A 22686-nucleotide genomic window follows, 5' to 3' on the forward strand; every position below is an offset into this window, starting at 1 on the left:
ACTGCAGGCCAGTGCAGGGCACATTAGGGATCCGGGTTTTATTCTTAAGAGCAATGGGAACAGGTGTGTGTCGGGGGTGTCTCCGTGTGCGATGTGTGTGTGTTTGTACAACAGCTATGGCTGTTCGCAGCCAAGGTCACAATCCTAGGGGCCAGGCAAGGGAGGGAGGGGCCTTAGAATGAGGAGGGGAACAGAGCCTGGCTGTGGGAAGAATGTGAGAGGGCAGCCGGTAGGGAGGGGACAGAGGCTGCGAATGTCCACAAAGCCATGGAGAAGCTTGATGGAGATGCTCTCCAGATTCTGAAAAGGAAGATCCTTAACCTCTCCATCTCCCCAGGACGGTCTCCACCATCCACATCCCTCCAAAACCTGGGTCTAAGTGAGCAGGGTCCTGCTCTTCAGTACTACCTTTGTTCTTCCTGGTTGGTGGGGGATGACTGAACTCCTGCATCTGTCACTGAGCTGCTGAGCACAGTTGCACACGTTGCGTACTGCACAAGAGCATCTGTGAAGGGGTGCACGAGGGCTGAAATCCAGCTCTGTTCCTCTCTCTGTGCTGTGTACCCTCGGGGCAAAGGGGGCCCCTTCTGCAATCTGCACAAGGCACAGGCCATGCTGGCAGCAGCCCTGCCCTCCCTGGGGTCAGCCTGGTCTTAGTCCCCAGCACCATAGCATCAGTGGGCACCTACTGGTCTCCAGCAACACAGTACCAAATTCTCTGCCTCCATGAGGACTCTCTGTCTCCCAGAAGAGTCTGCATCTCTCCTCTCCTTCCTTCCACATCCCCACACAGGACGCGGGTCTTCCTTTCCCACCAAACTCCGCCTCCTGTGCTCAACACCACTAGAGCAGCTATGAAACTTTCTAAAGCAGGAAATAATCCTGTCAAAATACTACTTCCTGGAGTGCAAAACTCCTCAAACGTTTGTCACAAGAAAACCAGGATGAGGCTAGGTCAGTAGGCGTGTGTAAAAATAATGCACATCAAAGACATTTTCTAGGCTTTTCCACATGGAGGGCTCAACCAGACCAATCTACCTAGAAAGTTTATTAGCAGCTGTTTTAGAAAAATATGGACTAGTCATCTTTGACTCTATAAATTTCTACGCTTGTGAGAATCATTTATAACAAGAATGTAACCTTTTCTGACTTGGAAATATAAAAAACAAATCAGGAAAAGTTTGAGGTCGGTCATATGACACAGCAGCCGAAATAAAAGGTAAACAGGAGGTGGTCATTCAAGAGTCCCTTATTTTCATCATCAACTTAAAACTTGAACGATCAGGACTGAGTCCTTCCCAATGCAGTTAAAACATTCATTTTTAAAATAATATGAAAGTGACAATATAATTTCACAATGCAGAATACATTCAACAGAGTAAACAGATGGGATCTGTCAGACCCAGAATCCACTTTCAATCATTTTCCCATTTGTCCTCGAAACAGTCCCGTTAAGTAGGCACAGTTGTCTCCATGTGACAGACGGGAAGTGAAGGCTTAGAGGGAGATGAGGTTAAACACTTAGCGCGTGTTGGAGCTGGGGTTTTCCAATCCGGGCCAAATCGACTCCAGAGCCTGAATTGCTAACCACCAGATTGCACTCTCTCCTGGGGGGCGAGCCCTCGTGAAAACGAAACTATGCTAAAGAAAGAAAAAGGAAATACAAAGCATCCTTTTTCTTAGAGGCCTTTGCCTACTGCTATTTACCATGTGTTTGTGTTCCCCCAAAATTCAGAAAATTAAAAACCTAATCCCAGTGTGATGGAGGCCTTTGGGAGGTGATTAGGTTGTGAGAGCGGAGTCCTTACGAATGAGATTATACAAGAGACCCCAGGGAGCTGCCCCCACCTTCCTCCACATGAGGGCTCAGAGAGATGGCCCTCACCAGACACCAAATCTGCCAGCGCCTTGATCTTGGGCTTCCCAGCCTCCCGGACGGCGAGAAATAAGTGCCCTTCTTAGAAGCTTAGAACAGCTTCTCCTGTTCTATTTACAGCAGCCTGACGGACTAAGACACCTACTTTCCCCAATTTACGGCCCGATTCCTGCTAAAACTCTGAGCCAGACTGAATCTTCACTGCAGGTTAAAATAAGGAGGATTTTCGGCAGCTACAACAGCCCTGCCTTCTTCCTAGTGCCTTTGGGATGAAACGGCCCTGGTTAGAGGAAAAGTGGAAACCTCATTCTGTATCACATTAGCGCTGACTCAGGCTGTGATAAATGGGGAATTAGCAGAACCTGCGGCTTAAGCGTCCCCCACCCACCGATGATGCTTCAAACTTGCTGTGAAACCTGGGGAGTGGAGCTGGGAGAAAAATGCGGCCACCTGAGTTCTGCCCCACTGTGACTGCCTACGTGCTTATGAACAGGTTCCTTTGTTTCAGTTCCCTTATTAGTAAAATTGGTTCGTACTGGAGGGTTACCAAGCTCTTTGCAAATCTGCCGAAAAGGCCATGGCCTCCACCAAAGAAACATTTCCATCTGCCTAAGTTGTTGCATACACTTTCAGAGGGTTCCCAGTTAGGAACCCCTGGGGTTCAAGTGATTGTTCAGGTTCCTTTGGGCTCTGACACTCGATCTTCCTCTGATTCTATCAGGAGGGAATGTACACCGCTCACCTCCCCTCTTCACTCCACAAAAGGCCACCTCCCCAGAGCTACATGGGGCAAAATGAGATAAAGTCTATCCCCACCCCACCCTGGTCCCTGAGTCTGCATGCAGGAACCACACTCATCCCGATAGACATTGTGTTTATAGTTCTTCCTTTCTTTCTTAATGAAGTTAATTTTTGTTTATTTGAGATGAACACAAAACAAGAAATAAAGATTGGGGAGTGGAAGAGAGATTTCTTAGATTAAAAAATACAATCAGGGGTCAGATTCTAATGTGACCAGGACCTAAGAGGTGACAGGCATGGTGTGGGGAGACAATGACAGCCCCACCCCGTTACTTCCTGTCACATCTGTCCCCAGGGATGTCCCTGGCCGGGGTCAGCTGTGATCAGCCAACGTGCCCACCAAACCCATGGAGTCAAACTGGCCTTTTCGAAAGCATCCACTTCCCAGTGTTTCAGATTGACCTGCCAACCAGATCCTGTTCACAAAGAACTGGGTAGATTCACCCCACCCTGGGAAAACAGATAAACACAATAGCCTTATCTCTGAGTATAACATTGTATCATTCTCTCCAACAAGCTAGCAACAGATGAACAATTCAATTGTCAGGGGGTAAAAAAGGCATCCCACGCGGCAGCAAGTCTGGTTGTCACCCTACCTATTTTCACTTTCATTAAGCCCATCACGTAATCATCACAGTGCATTTCCTTTTCTTTGGAACGGATTAAACGTTATTTTACCCTCGGGATGAATCACAGCAGCCACCACTTCCTGTGCCAAACACATCACCCTCCGCTGTCACCGATCATGTAACGTACATGATATTTCACTACAGAGTTGAGAAAATTGCCTGCATGATTATCTCCGCTCTACAGACAGGAAATCAGGGCTCCTCGAGGTGAAGTAACTTACCCCAAATCACACAACAAACAGGAGGCAGGGCTAGGATTCAGGCTCAGGCTCACCAAACCTTTCCCTTCTTCCCTCTAGCCCAGCAGTTCCCAACCTTCTGCATAGCAGGATCCCCTGGAGAGCTTTTAAAACTCCCAACACCCAGGGCACACCCTAGAAATCACAATCTCTTGGGAAAGATGCAGGCATAGGTATTTTTTGAAGCTGCCCAGGTGATTTTCATGTGCAGACAAGGTTGGGAACGACCGTGTTAGCGCCTGGAAGCATCTTCAGCTGCAAGTATTTGCCAAACAAGCCAAGTACAACTCAAGCAAAGAATAAAATGGAGCAAACTGAAGACTGAGCTGAGCGTCGCTGAGGAGACACACCAGAATAAGGGAATCTGTCTTCTCTAAAGGCAATGGAAGAAATTTGATAAGAGAAGAAACTTACTTAATGCAAGCACCAAGGATTGCAATAGGATGCTGGTTTTTAGTGACTCCATGGTTAAGGGCTGAACAAAAATGCACTACGTAAATCTCTTCTTTTAATTGGGGTTCCTTTTTGCTTCGTTCTCGGGAGGCAAGTGACTCTTTAGTTCATGTTTATTCATGATAGAAGCTAGCCTTTAGTACAGCAGGCTCTGTGGCTGGCACTGCCATGGCCTCCAGAGTGGTAAGGAGCCTTCTGACGGCCTTTTGCAACAGCAAAGACAGTAGGATTACAGCCAGTAGGGCATTTGTGTTAGTGCATATAAGAAATATATTCAAATTCCTTAAAAATAGTTCATTGGAAAAGCCTCAACCCCCTACTATGCTAGGAAATAAGAGTTTATTTTGATGCCATCTTGCAGAACCTGTTTGAAAAATTTGATGGTCCAGTTAAGCACCCTGAGGAATTACTGCTTTTAGTTTGACTGTAAATAGAATTTTAGTTGAATGAAACGTTACTGCTTATGTCTTGGCTGAAGTCCAAGAAAGGATAATTAGCAAATGATTTGGTGGTGGTCATGTTTATACTTATTAGAGTTAATACTTTGTTTTAAGTAACATGTATTGCCTGCATGGGTCTACAGTGTTCGTCACTGAATGGAAATCCTTGGATTTCCAAAGCAAACCTACACATCACACATCTTACAATCCAGTTAGGTAAATTCTTGTACTTAGATCTGATGCACCCTTCTACCTCAGATAAAGACAGGAGCTACTGATAATGAAATCCACAATTCACTGGTTTTCTATTGTTTTTATTTTCCTCTTTTGTATTTAATAGTAGTATCTTCCTAAGCATGCTATAACTAGACTGAAAACATTGAGTCAACCTACTTCTATGCCTCTGTTTACTGTGACAAGGATCTGGGAAAACCAGCCTTGTTGTTTGTGTGCTGCTGAGATGGCTCCAGGAAAATCAGACTCCAGGAAAAATGAGGGCGAAGAGTAACTTTCCATGTATTCCATCCACCCTCTCATTTTAGTCTGTCCTTCTTCCATTAAATACACATATATTTTGGAAATGAGAGATCTCTTAAGAAACTCTGAATTCGAATGGTTTAATAGTAGACATAGCTTCTCCTGTTCTATTTATGGTTTTCCAAAGTCATTTTGTAAAGCCAAAGTCACCGTGCCTGAGAGTCGTTTGAGTTTTTCCCTCCATCCACTTACAGCTGAAACCTGTCACTTCTTGTGTCAAATTTAACGACCATATTCATGGACGGTGGTACTTGTTTCTTTGCTAAAGTTTAGGGATTTCAAAAAAGAGGGGTCCTGTTTAGGATCTGTGGCGAGGAAGGTCCAATCAGAGGACCTATTTGCAAAAATCTCTCTCCAGGGAACTTTGCTGCCAGGCCACGGAAATTAGATAAGTCCTTAGAAATATTATACTTTTGACTATAGGGATGGTTCGCTGTTGTAAGTAAATATAATGCCAAGATTCTTAAAACCAAATAAACAATAAACTGATCACTGGCTAGAAAACAGCAAAAAGATAAACTGTAAGAACTGTCTTCTTTTTCCTACAGTGGAAACTTGAGCTAATAAAAAGCTAGTCATTTTTAGGGAAACTTGGTTGATACCTGCCCACGTGAGCCTCTTTTGCATCCAGCTACTGTTTAATACACAAGGCACACCTTCTTCCTTTCTAACGTGCAGCTCTGAGTGATGTGCACAAGCATCGTTTTCATTCACTGCTTTACCTCTGATCTCAAACCAGTCCTGCGCACTTAGTAAGCACTAAATACATATGCGTTGGACGCACAAAGGAGTGTTGGTATTTGGAGACAAAGGTATAACATTCTAGTAAAAAGCCAAACTTTGGGGTTGGAGTCACATAGTGTGAAGGAGTCAGGGCCTCACTGGGGTCCGGCCTAGGCACACAGGTGAGGGCCTCCATCTCTAGTGCTGGTGGTCACGTTCTGGGGAGGCATCTCCCCACCAGCTCTAGCGGCAGGACCCCAGCATGTCCTCTCCTTGCCCGGGGTCTCCTGGGAGTCCCCGGCCAGGCCTCGTCTTGGGAAGTTTTGCTTCTCTGTGACCTCGGTGGATCCGGGTCGCTCTGCCATGGCCTCCAGGCCCGCAAAGCGTGTACATGTGCTTACGTCCACACAGGCAAAGTAAAACTCTTGATGACATGCACATTTCTGGCAAAACTGACTTTCTTTCCTCCTTAGCTTTTTTCTTTTTCCTGTCAGTAGTGAAAGGACAGGGATGATGCAGTGAGAAGGAGGGAGGTGCCCACTGAGTGTGTTTGTTGTGGCCCTTTGTTTGCTGGACGTTGTGCGGGGGACTTTTAAATACGAATGCAACTCTTTCAGGGGGATCCTTTAAGGTGATATAAAATGAGAACTTGGCTTGGTCTTCATCTAGTTTTTTTTTTAAATCTTTGGAATAGCAATTGCTTCTACTCAAGAATAGTTTTCTCACCCGTGATCATCCAGGCAAAATTAGAAAAGGTGTATTAGGTTCCTTCCCAGCCATGCAAGCTGTTAGTCTCAGCCAGCTGAAAGCCACATTTATTTCTAGGCTGCAGATCCTTTGCTGGATATTAAAATTTGTATTAATATTATGAATGTTATGGCAGTGAAAATACTTGCCTTCTTAGTGAGAACTACTCTAGTGTTTCCTTACTTTTAATCAAATACGTTTAATAGGTTTTTTATTTTATCATTAAAATAAAATTTTAATGGTCATATTATAATTTAGTCATGTTATAATTTAGTCTTTATTGTAAAATAATTTTTTATTCAATTTCTTTTGAGTTCACTTGTCTTATTACATATATTTTACTATAAAAATTAATTCTTATAAAAAATATTATGAGTGTTACATCTTTTTAGAAAAATATAACTGAGTATTGTACTTGGGCCTGTATATAGAGTTTAGATAATAACATATATATATATTTTTTTCTAGTTTACAATTTTCTTTGCTAAGCTGTCTGTATTTGATTTGTTTGTATATTTTTGGATTAAAAAATAATTTATTTTTGCAATAACACAAGAATGTGAAAATGAGCTTCATTTTATTGGCTGCACTGCACGGCTTGTGGGATCTTAGTTCCCCCACCAGGGATCGAACCTGAGCCCTCAGCAGTGAGAGCCCAGAGTCCTAACCATTGGACTGCCAGGGAATTCCATCTCATTTCCTGATAGCCCATGGGTAGAGTCTTTTTCTATGATATTTAAAAACATGTTTTGAAAGAGATGTATAACTCAGAAGAAATAAGAGAAGTAAACATAACATTTCTCACAGATGCTAAAGGGTGAAGTAAGTATCTATAAAACAGTAAATATGCCCCAGTCTAAATACTGTGCCAGGTTCCTTTCCTGGTAATCTTGAAGCAGTCCCCTGAATGAAAGCCCAGCCGTAAAAAGGATGGGATTTGATGCCATCCACGGAAGTGTGGAATATTCCCCAATTTTAACAAATGGACGCAGAAATAGCAAATTTAGGAAAATTACTAAAATGAATGGAGAGAGACTTTCTTCTAAACAATCAAACTCAACCATTTTAACTACTTATGTTCTTCAATCATTTCAAACACAAATTGCTTTGAATATAAGTAATCATCTATGTGTAATTCCTACGCGGGGACCATTCTGAAACAGATGTTTAGGTTGTTTTCTTTTTCCTCTCTGAAGAATTTATCAACCACAAAGACATTGCTTAAGACCACCCATCTCATTTAAATGACATCTCAGTATTAGAATTCAAGTATAAAACCAAACAACCCACATCAAGGATTCTTTCTAATTGTGTAAACACCAAATGGCTTCAGTTTGTCAAAGTCACCTAATACTGTCTTTAAAACCAGCTCAAAATGTTTTAAGTCCCTAGAGAATGGTGACTTTTGAAAGCTTTCCTTTGCCACAGACTGAAGGCAGGGATGGAGTGTGCACTGTTAAATATTCATGCTGATTCACAAAGAGAGCTTGTCCAGATGCTCAGGCAGAGAGAAGGGAGCAGAGGCTTCGGAAAAGGGAATTCGTCCAGGAGACAGAAGCATCAACCTCTGCCCTTATTATGGTGCCTTGGGACTTTAAAAAGACTACTCTTCTAACAGATGGGCCCTGGATGTACACCTGATCACAGAAATGCACCTCCGGCTAAGTGCTAACACTGTACACAGCTCAGTCTAAAGGGGTGATCCTATTGTTAAGTTTGTTCACTATTCTATTCTTTCTCCTGCCACCCGCCCACTGAAAAGAACCCAGAACCTCCTATTAGGTTTTCTTTCCCCTAATTGAAGAGTTCCAAAGCCATTTGCTCATAGATGTACTAGGATGTCTATGTTGATCCCCAAATCCACGCTGTTCCTTTTTTGGGGGGATGCCAGTGGGGTGGGAGCTGGGAGCTGGATGAGTGGTGTATCTGCCAATTGCAGGTTTAGTTACAAAAGAATAGAGGGAAAGGGCTCTTTTCTTATTTCCATATCAAATGCAGTAAAAGTGTCAAGCAAGGTCTACGTTTTCTACACAGGCTCACGTGTTGGGTTTCTTTGGAGTTTTTTAATTTCTTAGGACAATACTGTGGAATACATAAAAATATACTCCAACACACAACACACGGGGCGGAATCAAACAAGAAAGATGTGATTGAAAGGCCCAGGGCTGGAACCAGATTGCCCATAGCCTTCTTCAATTTTCTACTTATTTAATAGAAAATATCAAAATATATTATAATGATATTATAATGAATCTAATAGAAAATATGGTATGATCAGAAACTGAAGAAAGCCAAGGCAGAATCCTCAAGGACCATTTTTAATCCGTGTTGTAGAATGCATAATCGAAATGCATTCAACAGATAACGCGTAGTTGTTAAAATCGAGAAAACGACCGTGATTCGATGAGAGACTGTGAAAGGCCTTAACTATGTATATATCTCTATGTCTAGACATATGGCCATACAAATCGCTTGGCTGACAGGCAAAGGTGAAGCACAAAAGATGCGCTAAGCTACAAAGCAAAATAAATGACTATCAACCAAAATTCGTTTCAATGTTTATTATGAATGTCCCAAGTGGCAGCATACTGTGACAGTGTTAGGTTCTCATTGATTAAATGTCAAGAGACCACAGACTACAGCATTCCAAGCACTTTAATTAGTGACAGAGCCGAAACAAATAAAAGAATGATAAAAATATTCTTTTAAGTGTAAAGAGTGCTCATATTTGAGTTTGGTTTCTTTTCCCTGCAGGTATCGTGAACACTGATAATTTCTGAAACACAAATCCTGGTCTGGATACTTGCAACAAACTCTTCTAATCTCTGCCTGAATAAGAAGGAATAAGAAACGTACTTATAAAGTATGTTGACGATACAATGTGATATGCCCACTTATTGTCCCTTCCTTCCTCTCCCACTAGGCTTCTCATCTGCCACCAGGTACCCGCTGTTTGTACGACCAGGACACGAAGGCTGAAGTGAGATACTTGGAAGACTGCATTGAACCTGGATTTTCTCAAAGCTGCATTTCTTTTTTTTTTAATGAAAGGTGAAGGCTTTCAACATTTGAGATTGTCCAGGGAGATGACTAATAATGATGGATTGAAGCCACCAGTCAAGAACTACAGTTTATGCATGTCACGTTCAAGGAAAAAAGTCTCGATTTGCTAAAGCTATGGTTCTAGGAATCTGTAGTTCCAACACAACATGACATTTCCCCCCGAACGGTTTCCTTGCAATCTGTCCTTTTCATCACTGGTACAGGATGATGCTACAGCTGGAGTCTGTTGCCATTTATATTCCAAAAAAAATTCTGGTCCTGTGGAAGTGTGTATCTCTTACAGATGCAATACTGTTCGTCTGAGTGGATCCTCAAAAAGAACAATTATGGACTAGAAACTCATAGAGTTCGTGTTTAAAATTTATAAAATTAAACCTGCTCCAACAGGTAATACAGGGAGGCATGCTTGCAACCTCTGGATTCAATCAGAAACAATGTCTGAGAGCACAGAGCCTTCAATAGGTAACGGCGGGTTCCTTTTAACGCTTCCTTAAACAAGATCCGATGTGATGCACATTGGAACTTTGAAGCACGTCTCATCTATGTCTACAAGGCCTGGGACACAGGAAGCTGCCAGAACTTCATTCATCATCTTGCCTGTTGACAAAAGGAACAATAACTGGTCATCACTGGTCAATGGAATAACTTTTCCTAGTTTTTTTTTCCAAGATAATTCCTAAAGAAGAGACGGTGTGAATACAACAGCAAATGTTTCAATGTTTGATGAATTTCTGTGCTCTAAAATGCCATGTCTGGGCTTCCCTGGTGGTGCAGTGGTTGAGAGTCCGCCTGCCGGTGCAGGGGACGCGGGTTCGTGCCCCGGTCTGGGAAGATCCCACATGCCGCGGAGCGGCTGGGCCCATGAGCCATGGCCGCTGGGCCTGCGTGTCCGGAGCCTGTGCTCTGCAACGGGAGAGGCCACAGCAGTGAGAGGCCCGCGTACCGCAAAAAAAAAAAAAAAAAAAAAAAATGCCATGTCTTCCTCCAGTGGAACAGGAAGAACCGGAGTGTTCATCGCTCTCCTCGTGGGGGAATGGGTCAGGAGAGACCCCTGTCTTGGAGGTCAGCATGCCTAGGCTCCAGGCGAGATTCCGCCAGTAACTCACACGTCACCTAACCTTGCTGGGCCTTGGTTCCTCCACGTATACACTGAGGACTTCAGTGGATGAGGTCTAAAAAGAAAGCCACCGACTAACTTTTAATGGGTCCATGTAGCCTTCGTAGCTCCTTAGAGAACGCAACCAGGTAGAACCATTTCTGACTGTGGCAATGGTGAGGCTTACAAAATCCCTGCGCCTGGGGTGCCTTCCATCCTAGTTTAGATTGGTGAGGAGGACCAGCTGAACTACCAGAGAAGTCGCAACATATCTATTAGCATCTGAAGTCAATAAAAATCTTCTTAAATGATGATGTGATTAAGCTCTATGGGTGTAGAATTCTGAAAATACACCTTTCCACATCTTTCGGTGTCTTAAGATCTAAGAATTGTCTCTTTATTTGGGGTAGCTACTGGTTTCCTTAAATTAAGAAATAATTATGTAAAAGTTGAAAGATCCATTAGTAAGTATAACAGCATGGATGCAATCTGTAAGAGCACAGTACCTAGCCCCAAGATCCAACTAGTCGGACTAGTTTAAGTAATTACTTCAAATAACTTTACAAAGACACACAAACTGGTAAGCAGAGACAGGACCTAGGCACAGGAAGTGTGACCCTCAAACTGAGGCGTTTAACCACTATGCAAACTACCTCGCCATGCCTTGTTAAAATGATAAAGAATTGGGACTGTAAAGTTCACAGCTGTCACAGGTACAACCAGGAATTTGGTTCAATATTTGGAAATTTCGGGCCATCAGTTCCCATTAGTCACAAAATGATAAGCTTCAACAATTGAAAAACTTTAGCGATGCTGATTTGATCTTTATGCTTCGGAGGCTGGTAAAACTTTGATGATGCTGAAACAACCGTTTATTCTTGATCTCATATCACACTACTATATGGTGCCATTATTATACTATATATGCATACAAATATATTAAGGCGTCACGGCTGTCATGTGTGGCAAAAAAAGCTTATTTTTTTTCATCTTTCTGCTGTGGCTTTGGCATAAGGGGAGACACAACTTTGTGAAATGTGTGAAAGATTCACACAAAACGAAACTGGCACCAAGATACCATCTATTACTTGGATGATTCTAAGTGCTTTGCTGATGAGTTTATCCTTCAAATGCTGACACAAAAGCTACTCAAGAAAGAAAACGACAATGAAAATAAGCTACAATGCTAAAGGGACAGAGCCATTTTCTTAAATCTGGGTAAGATCTGCTGTAACACAGGAGGGTTGCTGTCCAGAGTAAACCAGCATTCATGGGATAAAAGGCACAGAGACCACAACGGGGGGCAACAGGGAAAAGACACAAGTTTACTCAAATCGAGTGGTGGGGGTCCATGAGAATGATCTAGTAACACATGCACGTTTATCAACACAGACTAAATTTCTGGGTTTCTTCGTTGCCAAATAAGAGAAATAAAGATTGCTGTCTTGACAAATGAACTCGAAATAAACAAACAGTAAGTAAAATTTATTATGGAATTCTGGCAAGTATTTTTATGGCCGTGGCTTTCTGGGCTGTGATAGCGTATATCCTAAGTGCCTGACGGAATCACTACAGAAGCACGTACGGTAAACTGCTCCGTCACTGGAGAAGGGGGACGTTAAGACGAAAACATCAAGTTCTCGTGCAAGTAACAGTACAGAGGGCTGGAGATGAGAGTCACACAGCTCACGTTTGGACAGCGCTTTAGTTTTCAAAGCCCCTTCACACGTATGAACTCTCTAGCATGAACTTACAATGGGGACCCTGCTGACATGAGAGGCGGCTAAGGTTTGAGCGTTAGGGGACCTACCTGGCGTTACGTGGGTATGCGGGTCACCGAGTCACTGGGCAGGAGAAAGACCAGCCCCTTCTCCTCTATGTGCCACCCCTGGCTGGTAACACTGAATATCGATGAATTCACTACTTACTATAATGCATCTCTTCTGCATTGTTTTGTTCTTACTCTTACCCCTCATAGATTGAGTGTCTTATAAAGAACACCCTGCAAACTAGACCTAACCTCCTCCACAAAGAAGCTGGGTTGGGGGAAACGCCTTGCCCCGTGTTACAAGGCACCCAGCAAAGAGCAGAGCCAGGACTCAAAGCCGCAGCAGCTGCGGTTCCCCAGCTCCAGCTCACCGCGGTACGCGCTGGGCCACGGGGCAGAAGCGTCTACGCGTGCTGTGGAGTCCCATCTTTACATGGCGAATCCAAAACGAGCTTCTGCGTCTACAGCCTGGTCACAAAGACAGACACCGCCGCTCCCCCCTCGCCATCCCGAGACTTGCCACCGAGTGGCGCTGTGGGCAGGACGGCTTGTTCCAAACTCCTTAAATAGAGAGGTTTTGTGAAGAGCATTCCCGCTTCTTCAGGGATCACTCTGTTAGCAGTGATCAGCGCGCTGCGCGGCTGCCCACAATATGGGCTATAATTTCATAGTAAATGAGGAGTAGGAGGCCAAACACGGCATTTGTCAACGAGAACATGGTACGAAAAGAATTTTTTTAAGTAAACTGAGAGGTAGCAGTGCCCGGAGGTAGAAGTAACACCTGAATGAAGTATTTGCTGCAACTCTTCTTAATTTTGAAATGCAGTTATTCTTTTATAAAATGGGCACAATGAAGGCGAATTGACTTGGGGGGGCGCCGCATCCAACTGTAACTCACTGGGGGGGTCCCACTGGTTCCAGGTCACTGACGTACACGTCTCACTTAACCTACGCAAACAGCCCTGCCAAGTAGACAGATTCATTAACTTCACGTTGCACATGAGAAAATGAGGTTCAAACAGGTTAAATAACCTGGGAAAGACGACACAGCTAGAAGGTGGCTGAGACTGGCTTTCCGGTTAAGTGTGCCTCACACCCAAATTATCTGCCTTTCCTCGCACATCCCTGGGCTACACACACAAGAATGGTCACCCCGTACCGGGCCCCGTGGGCCCCACGGCTGCTGAGGGGCCGGCAGGGGACAGCACCGCAGGGGAGGTCCAGCTGCTTCCAAAGCAGCCACACCCTTCTTACCCGTGGAAACCTGGCTCCAGAACCAGCGGCCAGGCTTCCATGAACGCAGGGCCGCAGAAGGAGGAGGGAATAAGGACAGGCAGGAATGACCACAGGTGAACCAACAGCAGGGAGAAACAGGTATTAGGTTAACATCAGTCACAGCGTAGAGACTTCTGTGGTCTCTTTCCCGTTCTTCCTCCTTAAGTAAATGTGATCTGATTTCCAAATAACCTATTAGCAGACTGAAAATTACCTACAGCCTAAAGAATCACTCCTAAATTACAGTTGAGAAAGAGACAAAGTCTACAGAGAGGCTCTGACCCCTTGATAATTGATCTTCATTTCTTGCCCCAGTAAAAGTCTCACCAGAGTAGCCAGTGATCGTCCATGCTGACCGACTGGAATTCACCATCCTGTCTCCTGTCCTCCACAAAAGGAGGAGGCGTGTGATTGCGAAGCCAGGGGAAAGGAAACCTACCCTGGGTATGGTCTGTCCCGGCACTGATGCTATTGGATTAACCACCAGGTCCTTTCAAAAGACTTTCAGATCCAAGCCTCAGCCAGCCTGCCTTGCCACGCTGAAGGGAAGGTGCCAGAGTTATTCCTGGATGCCAGACCCCCATCTGCCTCGTCCAGCTGACCCACTCGGTCAGCCCATATGGGAGTAGTATGGCTGGCACAGATCTAAAAGTAGCAGCGTGTGCAGACGCGTTCTAACATAATTTGCTAAATGTTTTATTGTTCTACAAAAACCTACTTAAAATGTGTGCAGCCATGTCCCATTAGATTAGAACAGTATGAAGTCAGGTCTTCCCAAGAATCAGGTGTAAGAGTAATTAAAATAAAAGAAAGGGAACGATTTCCTATTACGGAAGTTCCTTTCTACGATGGGGGACACCCAGGGCTCCTCTATTAAACGGAGATCACGTTTTGTTTCCTGCGTCACGCCTACACGTGTACGGTGCATACCCTTTTTTGGATTCCCCAAAGAAGCTACGTAATTCCAACATAATAGAAAGCAGGGTCATATACATTAGTGCTAAAACAGACCTTGGGGATTGCAGGGCACAAAATTCTCCTCTTAAACATTAGAAATCTGAAGCTCAGAGGTTTCAGGCTTGCCCACGGGTGCACAAAGACTGGGAACCTAGCTAATGCTCAAATTTCTTGTCCTACCATGCACCGTATGCCCTACAGTGTCCTTTATTCATTTAATTCAAATCTCTCAGATACTAAATCCTGGAAAACTATGCCGCTAGGCATGAATGATCCAAATATAATATAGACTTTTGAACGATCCAAATATAAGAGATTTCTGGTCCATGATGGACTGAGCTGTCGCCAGAGGTGCTGAGATCCAACCTCATGGGCGCTGGTGGGCGGGAGGCACAGGGTCTCAGGGTCCGGCAGAGCCCTCCAGCGAGCTCATTTAGGGCAAGGCATTCTGGGTAAAAGTGTGCCCTTTGGAACCGGACCCATTGGTGGTCTTGCGGCTCTGAAGTTGCTCTTTACTGGATATGCAATCCCTGGCCAAGTTCCTTAGCTACTGTGAGTTTCCTCAACTGTAAAATGGAGATTACTACCCACCACCAAGGCTACCCGTGGGGAGTATGGGAGGGGCTGCGTGGGAAGTGGCCATCACAGAGGAGGCAGGAGGTCTGGAGGCTCCCCTTTGCCAGCCGTGTTCTCAGGGGCCCTGGCGACGCAAGGGGAGAGCAGAGATGCTGGCTGATACTTAGGCTTTAGGAGCGAGGCTGACGTTTGCCATTTCCTCTGCGTGGAACGCTCCCTTCTCTACCTGACGGTGCTCAGTCAGCCACTGAAAACGCTCTACTTGATGGCGGCCTCCTTGCAAGGTCTCCTGCATTAGTTGAGGCCCCGTCCCCAGGCCCCCCTTGGTCCACACCCCCGGGAGGGCCTTCTTTTCATCCTCAACTTCTCCCTCCTTTCCTGGAATATGAGCGCCTCCATGACGGATTGAAAAAGCGAATGAAATATGCCCACAACCCCTCGCCTCGCTCATGGAGGCATCAGTGACTCTATGGACTACACGCTCCACGCCACTCTGGCCGTTACAGAGTCAGGACCCTTCCTTTCTCCACTCTGCTCCCAAAAGCCCAACGAGCCTCCCCCTTCTTGTTCCACCTGCCAACACTTCTCTCTCTCTCTCTCTCTCTCTCTGGGCCACTCCTATTCGGTCGAGAGAATCGCCACGAGCAACAAGGAATCGGTGCTTTATATTTTTTAAAGTCAAAGCTTATGCCCCTGTTGAGGTACAAGAAAAACAAAACCAGTGTCTGTTAACAACTCACATGTGGCCTGACAAGTCTGGACGCTGACACCCTGACACCCTGAACTTTGGGGCAGGCGGGTAGGAGAGGTGACAAGTAGCAGAAAGAGAAAGAGGAAAAGAACGGGTTATCAAAGGGGCCGTTCTGGGACCTTAAAGCGGGCTGCAGCTGTGAGGGCCGGAAGACCAGCCTGCGCTCCAGGAGAGCGAGGCCAAGGCCTGTCTTTCCTGCTTGGCACGGGCTTCTCAACGGACAGTCAACGCTGAATGAAGGTCTGCATGAACGGAAGAGGAATAACCCCACACAGCCATCCTGGAAGTATAAAGTCTACCCAGCTAAACCCTCAATCCTCCCAGACAACTTGTATAAAAGCCTATGACATTCATTCTGCGGGCAGTGGAATCACCTCGACTCTTGGAGGTCCTTAGGCTGGGGGCTGAGGCTAAGAGCTCATGAATTTTACATGAGAGCTTGCTCGAGACAGCTCTCCTTCTGGCTTAAAGGTTAAAAGGTTTGACTTTGGGTTTCCAAGAACAGATACTGGAAGATTAATGAGTGGCAGGTCACATGACGCACTGCCCTCAGTTTTAAAATTGTTATGTTCAAGCTGTCCAGAGTAGGATGCGTTCTTCCCCTCCCCCCACCTGGAGCACAAACTATTAACATGTATGTATTCAGTAAAATGGAGCCCATCAGATAAAAATTTTTAGTAATTTAAAAAGTTAATTTGAGAAGACTTTCAGTATTTTTTACTGCCACACCACCTTTATGCATCAAGTATGCTCTAGAAACAAAGGACCTTAATTACATCTTATTTTTAGAGTACTGGAAGAACTTGCTGTTTAAAGAAATCCTCCTGTTCCTCTCTTTTGTACGGTAAAGGAACTTTTGAAAAGTGAACAATCATCCCCTTTTTCAATTTTCAATTTTCATATACCCAGTTTGCTTAAAGCAAATTCAATCTGGTGTCCTCAGCTGTCTTCCCAATTGGACAGACTGGATGGCCACCCAGTTGAGCAGATGCTTTTCTTTTCTTTTTTTTTTTCAATTTGCAAACTGATTAGTGGCAGAGAATTGACGGGACTTAGTCAAGGAGATGACGAGGCACTCACTTTTCTTAGATGCCAGAACATACGACCCCCAGGAAAGATGACCATGGGAATTCTCAGGACAGGGACACCCACGCCCAGCTCCGAGGGACAGCAAGGCCCTGGGGCTGCAGGGGCCAGGCAGCCAGGAAGAACACACCCGGGCCCACGCCTGGCCTTCGGCACACGCTGCCCCTCTGAGCGGGCTCAGCAGTGCCTCACACTTACTTGGTATGCATACACTGTATCTCCTTACCCAGAATAAGCATTTCAAATCGGGAATTGGCTGTTTCAAAGAATCACCAGGAAGGTAGGTGAACGAAATGAAAGAAAGAAAAAAAAAAAGACAGACTATTACTCCTCAAGGGCATTTGACGGGGCATAGCTGGAAAATGCTTTCATGCCTGTTTGGAGAAGTTGTCTGAGTTATGTCCCTCTGTCTTCATTTTAGTCTCTCTCTCATGAGCTCTTAAAATGACTAAGACAGGAAGTGCGACTCCACATCCATCAGGGAGGCAGGCTCAGCAAACGCAACAACTGGGGTCATATTTACACTAAAAACCACAGAGCAGAGAGGACACGCTAAGACTCCTGCCAGCTATTCCATACCTCATCGACATCAGCTTGTGCCTGAGGTCCCCTCAGCGCCTCAAGCAGTAACTCTGGTATGAGGGAGAAACGCTACACTTGAATTGCATTTTTTTTTAAACAGAATAGCAGCTTTCAGGAAGGCACAATGTCTTCTTTTAACAAGCTCACAGAGATTTCCAAACATGATCCTAGTTAATGAACCACTAATAGACATTCTTCTACAAACACAACACAGTCTCAGGAACATCTGTCTCGGCTTGGGCAGATCTGAAGGCACTGAACAGAAAGGGAGGTGAGTTTTTGTAATGGGTGGCTTTCCACAGTCATGCTCCTCGGAAGTCCAGGATGTGGGATAAGAAAGTCCCTTCCTGTGCAGTGTTTGAGAGCTGACGTGCACCGCATCTGCACCCCACACGCGCTCAGGAGGGGGTGTGACAGGGACCCTCCCAGGACCCGTCTCGTAATCCCTGGCCCACGGCACCCCCATTCATCCAGCTGTCCAGCGTCCTAGGCCTTTACACAGAAGACCTTAGACATTTGTGAGGGCACCTCTCAGCTATCCGCAAGCCCCCAAAGTACAAACCCCATTGTAGTCTGTAATTTCCCCCTAAAGCAGGTATGCAGCGATGAGTAGAAAAAGGCCGAGTGGAGACACAGATGACCGCAGTGCCCAGGGTCCACTCACCACGTGAGACACACTGCCCCGCATGCGTCCTGCAGGCAAGGCTGTTCACATCTGTGCCTCAGTAAAACTACAGATTATTACACGTCTGAGTCGGCTTGGAACAGCTAAAAGCAGACACGTTAGAGCCACAGATGCCAAGGAACCCCGGTATTAGCTCGTAACCCGCCTCCTGTTTCTCAAGCTGTGCGAGTCCATCGTGTGAGACACGGGAATGCCGAGTAGAAGCCGGCTTTTCCCCATCCCTGAGGGGACCCTGCAGGCCCCTGCCCCACAGACAGAGTCTGAAAAGCCACAGACCTAACGTTTACAACTTTGGTTTGGAAAGCTTTGTTCCGAAACGATTTTAGGCACTACCCACGAATCAGGTCCAAATTAGGGGCGCTCCAAATACCACCTGCCCCGATCCACACGAGAACGCCTGAGGACTCCCTAGGAGGGATCTCTCTTCCTGTCAACTCAGGGGCCAGCGTCTTGACTGACATCTTCTAAGGCCCTGCGAGATTTCTTTAGGCCTTTTAGGAGCCAGATCCTCGTCAAAGTCAAGCATCACATTTCGGAAAATTGAAATGTTTCCCTGGGAATGAATCCCTCCCTACAATTACAATGGGTATTGAAGGAAAGCTCGATCCACTTTACAAATAATAATTCAAGACGAAATAACCTTTTCCATTTAGTTAGTCGTTATACAAACATCAGAAATACAAGCTGATCCTAAATAATCTCTTTTTCTTTAAGTCTCTCCCTCCTTTCCCCCAATCACATATACACTGAAAAACAGGCCACAGAAAACTTCCAAGTGGTAGGTACTTTTATCATTTGTATACAATTGGTAAGGAAACTATTAAAGTAAATGAACTCCCTGAGGCCCCCAAAGAACGGCCCTTACCCAGCACCGTTTACAATGACGGGTACAAAGCAGGGTAAATCTGATCGAAAGTTAGGACAGAGCTAGGTGTTCTTGGCATAAGTGGCTTGGCTGGGAGACAGGAGAACTAAAAACAAACTTCTAACAGGCCCCAGGACAGCCTGAGCAGAGCCCCGACTATCAACTATTTACAGGAAAGTATTACACAACAAGAAAATGATGTCCATTTTGAGACAGCCAATTTTACGAGTTTGCAACTCAGTTGTCTCTTTACATCTTCCAAAGAAACTGCTACTTACTTTTCAAGCCACCTGCCACTAAACACATCCAAAAGCCTGTGTCCTCCCTGGCAATTTCTGGGAAAATACTCCGGCCTCTTTGGACAACCTCGCGCTGAACTAGTTACCCTTTTCCTTCAATGACTGCTTGAACTCAGCGAACCTTTGTAAACCCTGGCAAGGGAGCCCAAACGGGCTTGTCAACCCGTCTCATTGCAGCGGGGAGAAGGGGAAATGAGGGTCTGTGTCACCTGTGCTAGGTGCCAGGTGTGAGGCGGGCCTGGACCTTGGTCCTTCTCCCCTCCTTCAAGCAGCTGTCGCGACCCTGACGGGCAGCTGAGGCTGTCACCTCCTCAGCTTGTGCTGCTACTGCAGGGCGGAGCCCCCACCTGAAACCAAAGTCCATCCTCTTCCCCGTGATGTTGCCTCCACAGAGGACTGCATTTCAACCCAACAGGGGGCTCCAGCTGTGTGGTGATTGATGCTTTAGGTGCAGGTCAAATGCCAGGAAACTTCTGCCTGTAAGCTGAACCCAGCCCGACAAAGTGCTTCTCTGCATCGATGACCCACAGCTGAGTTTGCGATGCCAGTGAAGCACATGTGAGCAAATCATCTTGAGACGATCTATTCGCCAAAAATTTTGTTAAAATTTCTGGCTTTCTTTCTCTCTGGAATTATGACAAACTATAATTTTTTTTTTTTTAACTTTCTATAGCTCACTCTTTGGAACATCTCCCAGGATGCTTAATAGAGTGTCACTCTAGAGAAGTGGTCCAAGGTTTACATAGTAGTAGCTGGACTTACACTAACACATCGGAACAGGGCACAGAGTCACGACACTGGGGAGAAGGCAGCCCATGACTAGTGGTTTTAATAACAGAAAACTAGAAGGTCCCAGGCAACAGGAAGATGGGCATTCACATGCCAATCTTTTGTTTGCATTATACTCAAAATAATCATGCTTCAGGGATCTCAAAAGTGCTAACCATAGATAGATAGATACTTGACTGCAACCAAAAGACCCAAATAAATATGTCTATTCACTTATTTCTTATTTAAGAAAAAGAAATGAAACTCAAGTTATAATTTGGTAGTTTTTGGTAGTGTATTAGGGTTTGTCTTTAAAAAAATTTCTACCAATACTCAATTACATTTCAAAGTCATAATTTAAAAATTATCTCGGAGGGTACTGTGGTATATTATTTATTTTTGGTTTATTCCAACTGTGCCTCAGGCCTCTGATAGGATGCTTCTTAAACTGCCTAAGCAATTTTTACAGTTAAGTAACAAGTAAACATTTGGTGGTGACTAGAAACTGAAAAAGATATTCTCATTTCTCATTTATGTGATCCTCTGTGTTGTCAAAAAGCGTTTCATTCATCTATTTCAATGGTCCTGCCAGTGGAGTTAGATGGATTCCCATTTTGTCTTGTTACATGTAAAAATGAAACTGTCAACTCACTATCAACGACACCCGTCCTGGCAGTTAGGTGAGCTTTTACTGAGCCGCCCCTAGCTCCTCAGAAAGGTCCTCTTTGAGTCCAACGTATTTTTTTCTCTTTCAAAGAAGTAAAATAAAGTCCACAATCCTCCTTTTTTAACACTAAATCTAGCCTACCCATCCTCAACCTCAAAGTAAGTCTGCACTCAGCTAAGAGAGACGTCTCAAGTCATTTCTTAGGTTTAGTTACAATAATGAAGTCCAGATCTGCAAATGACCTGTTTTAAATAATCAGTCAGAAAGGATTCAAGGTTATCCCTCTAACAGTCCTTATCACTCATATTCAATATGTTTTGTTGAGTGGGAGAAAAAGAGCAGAGGTTGGTGGGGGTAGGTTGCATACGTAAGTATCGCTCTTCATACGTATTTCACTCAAAGGAAGGTTCTGAATGAACCATGGCTCCATCAGTGGTGCTATACACTGGGGGCAAGGCTGACTTAGAGCTGATTTCTTTTAGGAAAACTGTAAAGAACACGTAAACATCCTAACTTATGGCAAATCAATATATATCAGGGACCTAGGGGGTAGGGTTGTCAAACTTAGCAGATGAAAATACCCAAGAAGTAATTTTTAGTATGAGTACGTCCCAAATACCACGTGGGACATAGTCATACTAAACTTTCTTGTGTACCTGAAGTTCAGTTTAACTGGGCATCCTGTACCTTACCTGGCATCCTACCAGGGAGTGGAGTGGGTGGGTGCCTCAGAGACACTGAGCTGGCATAAGAGCTCTGAGCCTGTTCATGTCCACGGCAAGGCGGGCAGTCTAGAACTGAAGATGTCTGTTGGGCTGTGAGAATACTCCCGTTACAAGTTCTCTCCTTTGTCTCCCTCGGATAATTACTACGAGCTTCCCAACATGCTGTTCTAGGAGTGGGAGACAAGGCGTTGAATAAAGCACCATCTCTGTCTTCAGGCTGCCTGCATGCCTGGAGACAGAGAATTAAACAGACAACTGAACGGAAGTGTGCTGTTAAAGAAAACCGGGTGGGAAAAAAGAGAGTCACAGGGACTGGGGGGAGTTGGGCACTGCTTCCTACTGCGTGCTCTTTAGGCTTTCTCTAAAGTAGGACAGAGACAACGTGAGAGACAGAGGGTGAGCAGTGTGGAAAAGTGAGAGGGTGTGTGGCGGGCAGAGAAGGGGAGGAAGACAGAGGAGTGGTCACCTGACATTCCCAGAGCAAAGCACTCTGCAGCGGCTTAGTGTAGAAAAGCAAGAGCCTTCAGGCCAATCCTACAGCACCTGAAACCAGCATCCTAAGTGATGGAGAAAGCGTCTGCATTTAAGAACACCCGACCATCTACTAGGGGGGAAGTCGACAGCTAACACTGTTTACAAACTGCAATAAGGAGGTACATCCGTGACCAGGAAAACAACTCCCTCATTTCCTAAGGGCATGTTGTCCATTTTGCGGCTTCTGAATTTGTGACCAGGAAGCAAGTGTGGATGCTAAGGGGACCATCACTCCCCAGCAGAGCAACTGGTGGATCGTTGTCTCCACCTGGGAACATGCTGGAAACAATGTTCCCATGGCTTCTGAATCCCTTCCCCTGTTCAAAAGGACAAGGACAAACATCTGATCTTAGGTCACTGCAGCACCGACCAGAACCAGGAACCTAGCCATCATTTATCAGTTACAGTTAATGACACTGGGCTTTTGGCTTGCACCCAAAGTTCTAAGGAAGGACTTTCCTTTTACATTGATAATAAATGAACTATTTTTTTAAAAAATTCAAAATATATTAAAATGTCTCTCCTTAACAACTTGCCTATATGA

General features: G+C 45.0%; 1 protein-coding gene across 7 annotated transcripts in view; it reads right to left on the minus strand.

Annotated features, from left to right (window-relative positions):
• SCAF8 (SR-related CTD associated factor 8) overlaps window positions 1–22686 on the minus strand; it is a 198385-nt gene that overhangs the window by 53122 nt on the left and 122577 nt on the right. The window contains exon 21 of one of the 7 annotated variants that reach the window (XM_067701710.1): window positions 8992–10105. The exons of the other annotated variants lie outside the window; for them this stretch is intronic. The gene's annotated coding sequence lies outside the window, so the exon portion shown is untranslated. Of the gene's footprint in view, window positions 1–8991; window positions 10106–22686 lie in introns of those variants that run through there. 7 annotated transcript variants of the gene reach the window in all.

This window comes from Pseudorca crassidens, chromosome 13, assembly GCF_039906515.1.
Source record: "Pseudorca crassidens isolate mPseCra1 chromosome 13, mPseCra1.hap1, whole genome shotgun sequence".
Taxonomy (NCBI): domain Eukaryota; kingdom Metazoa; phylum Chordata; class Mammalia; order Artiodactyla; family Delphinidae; genus Pseudorca; species Pseudorca crassidens.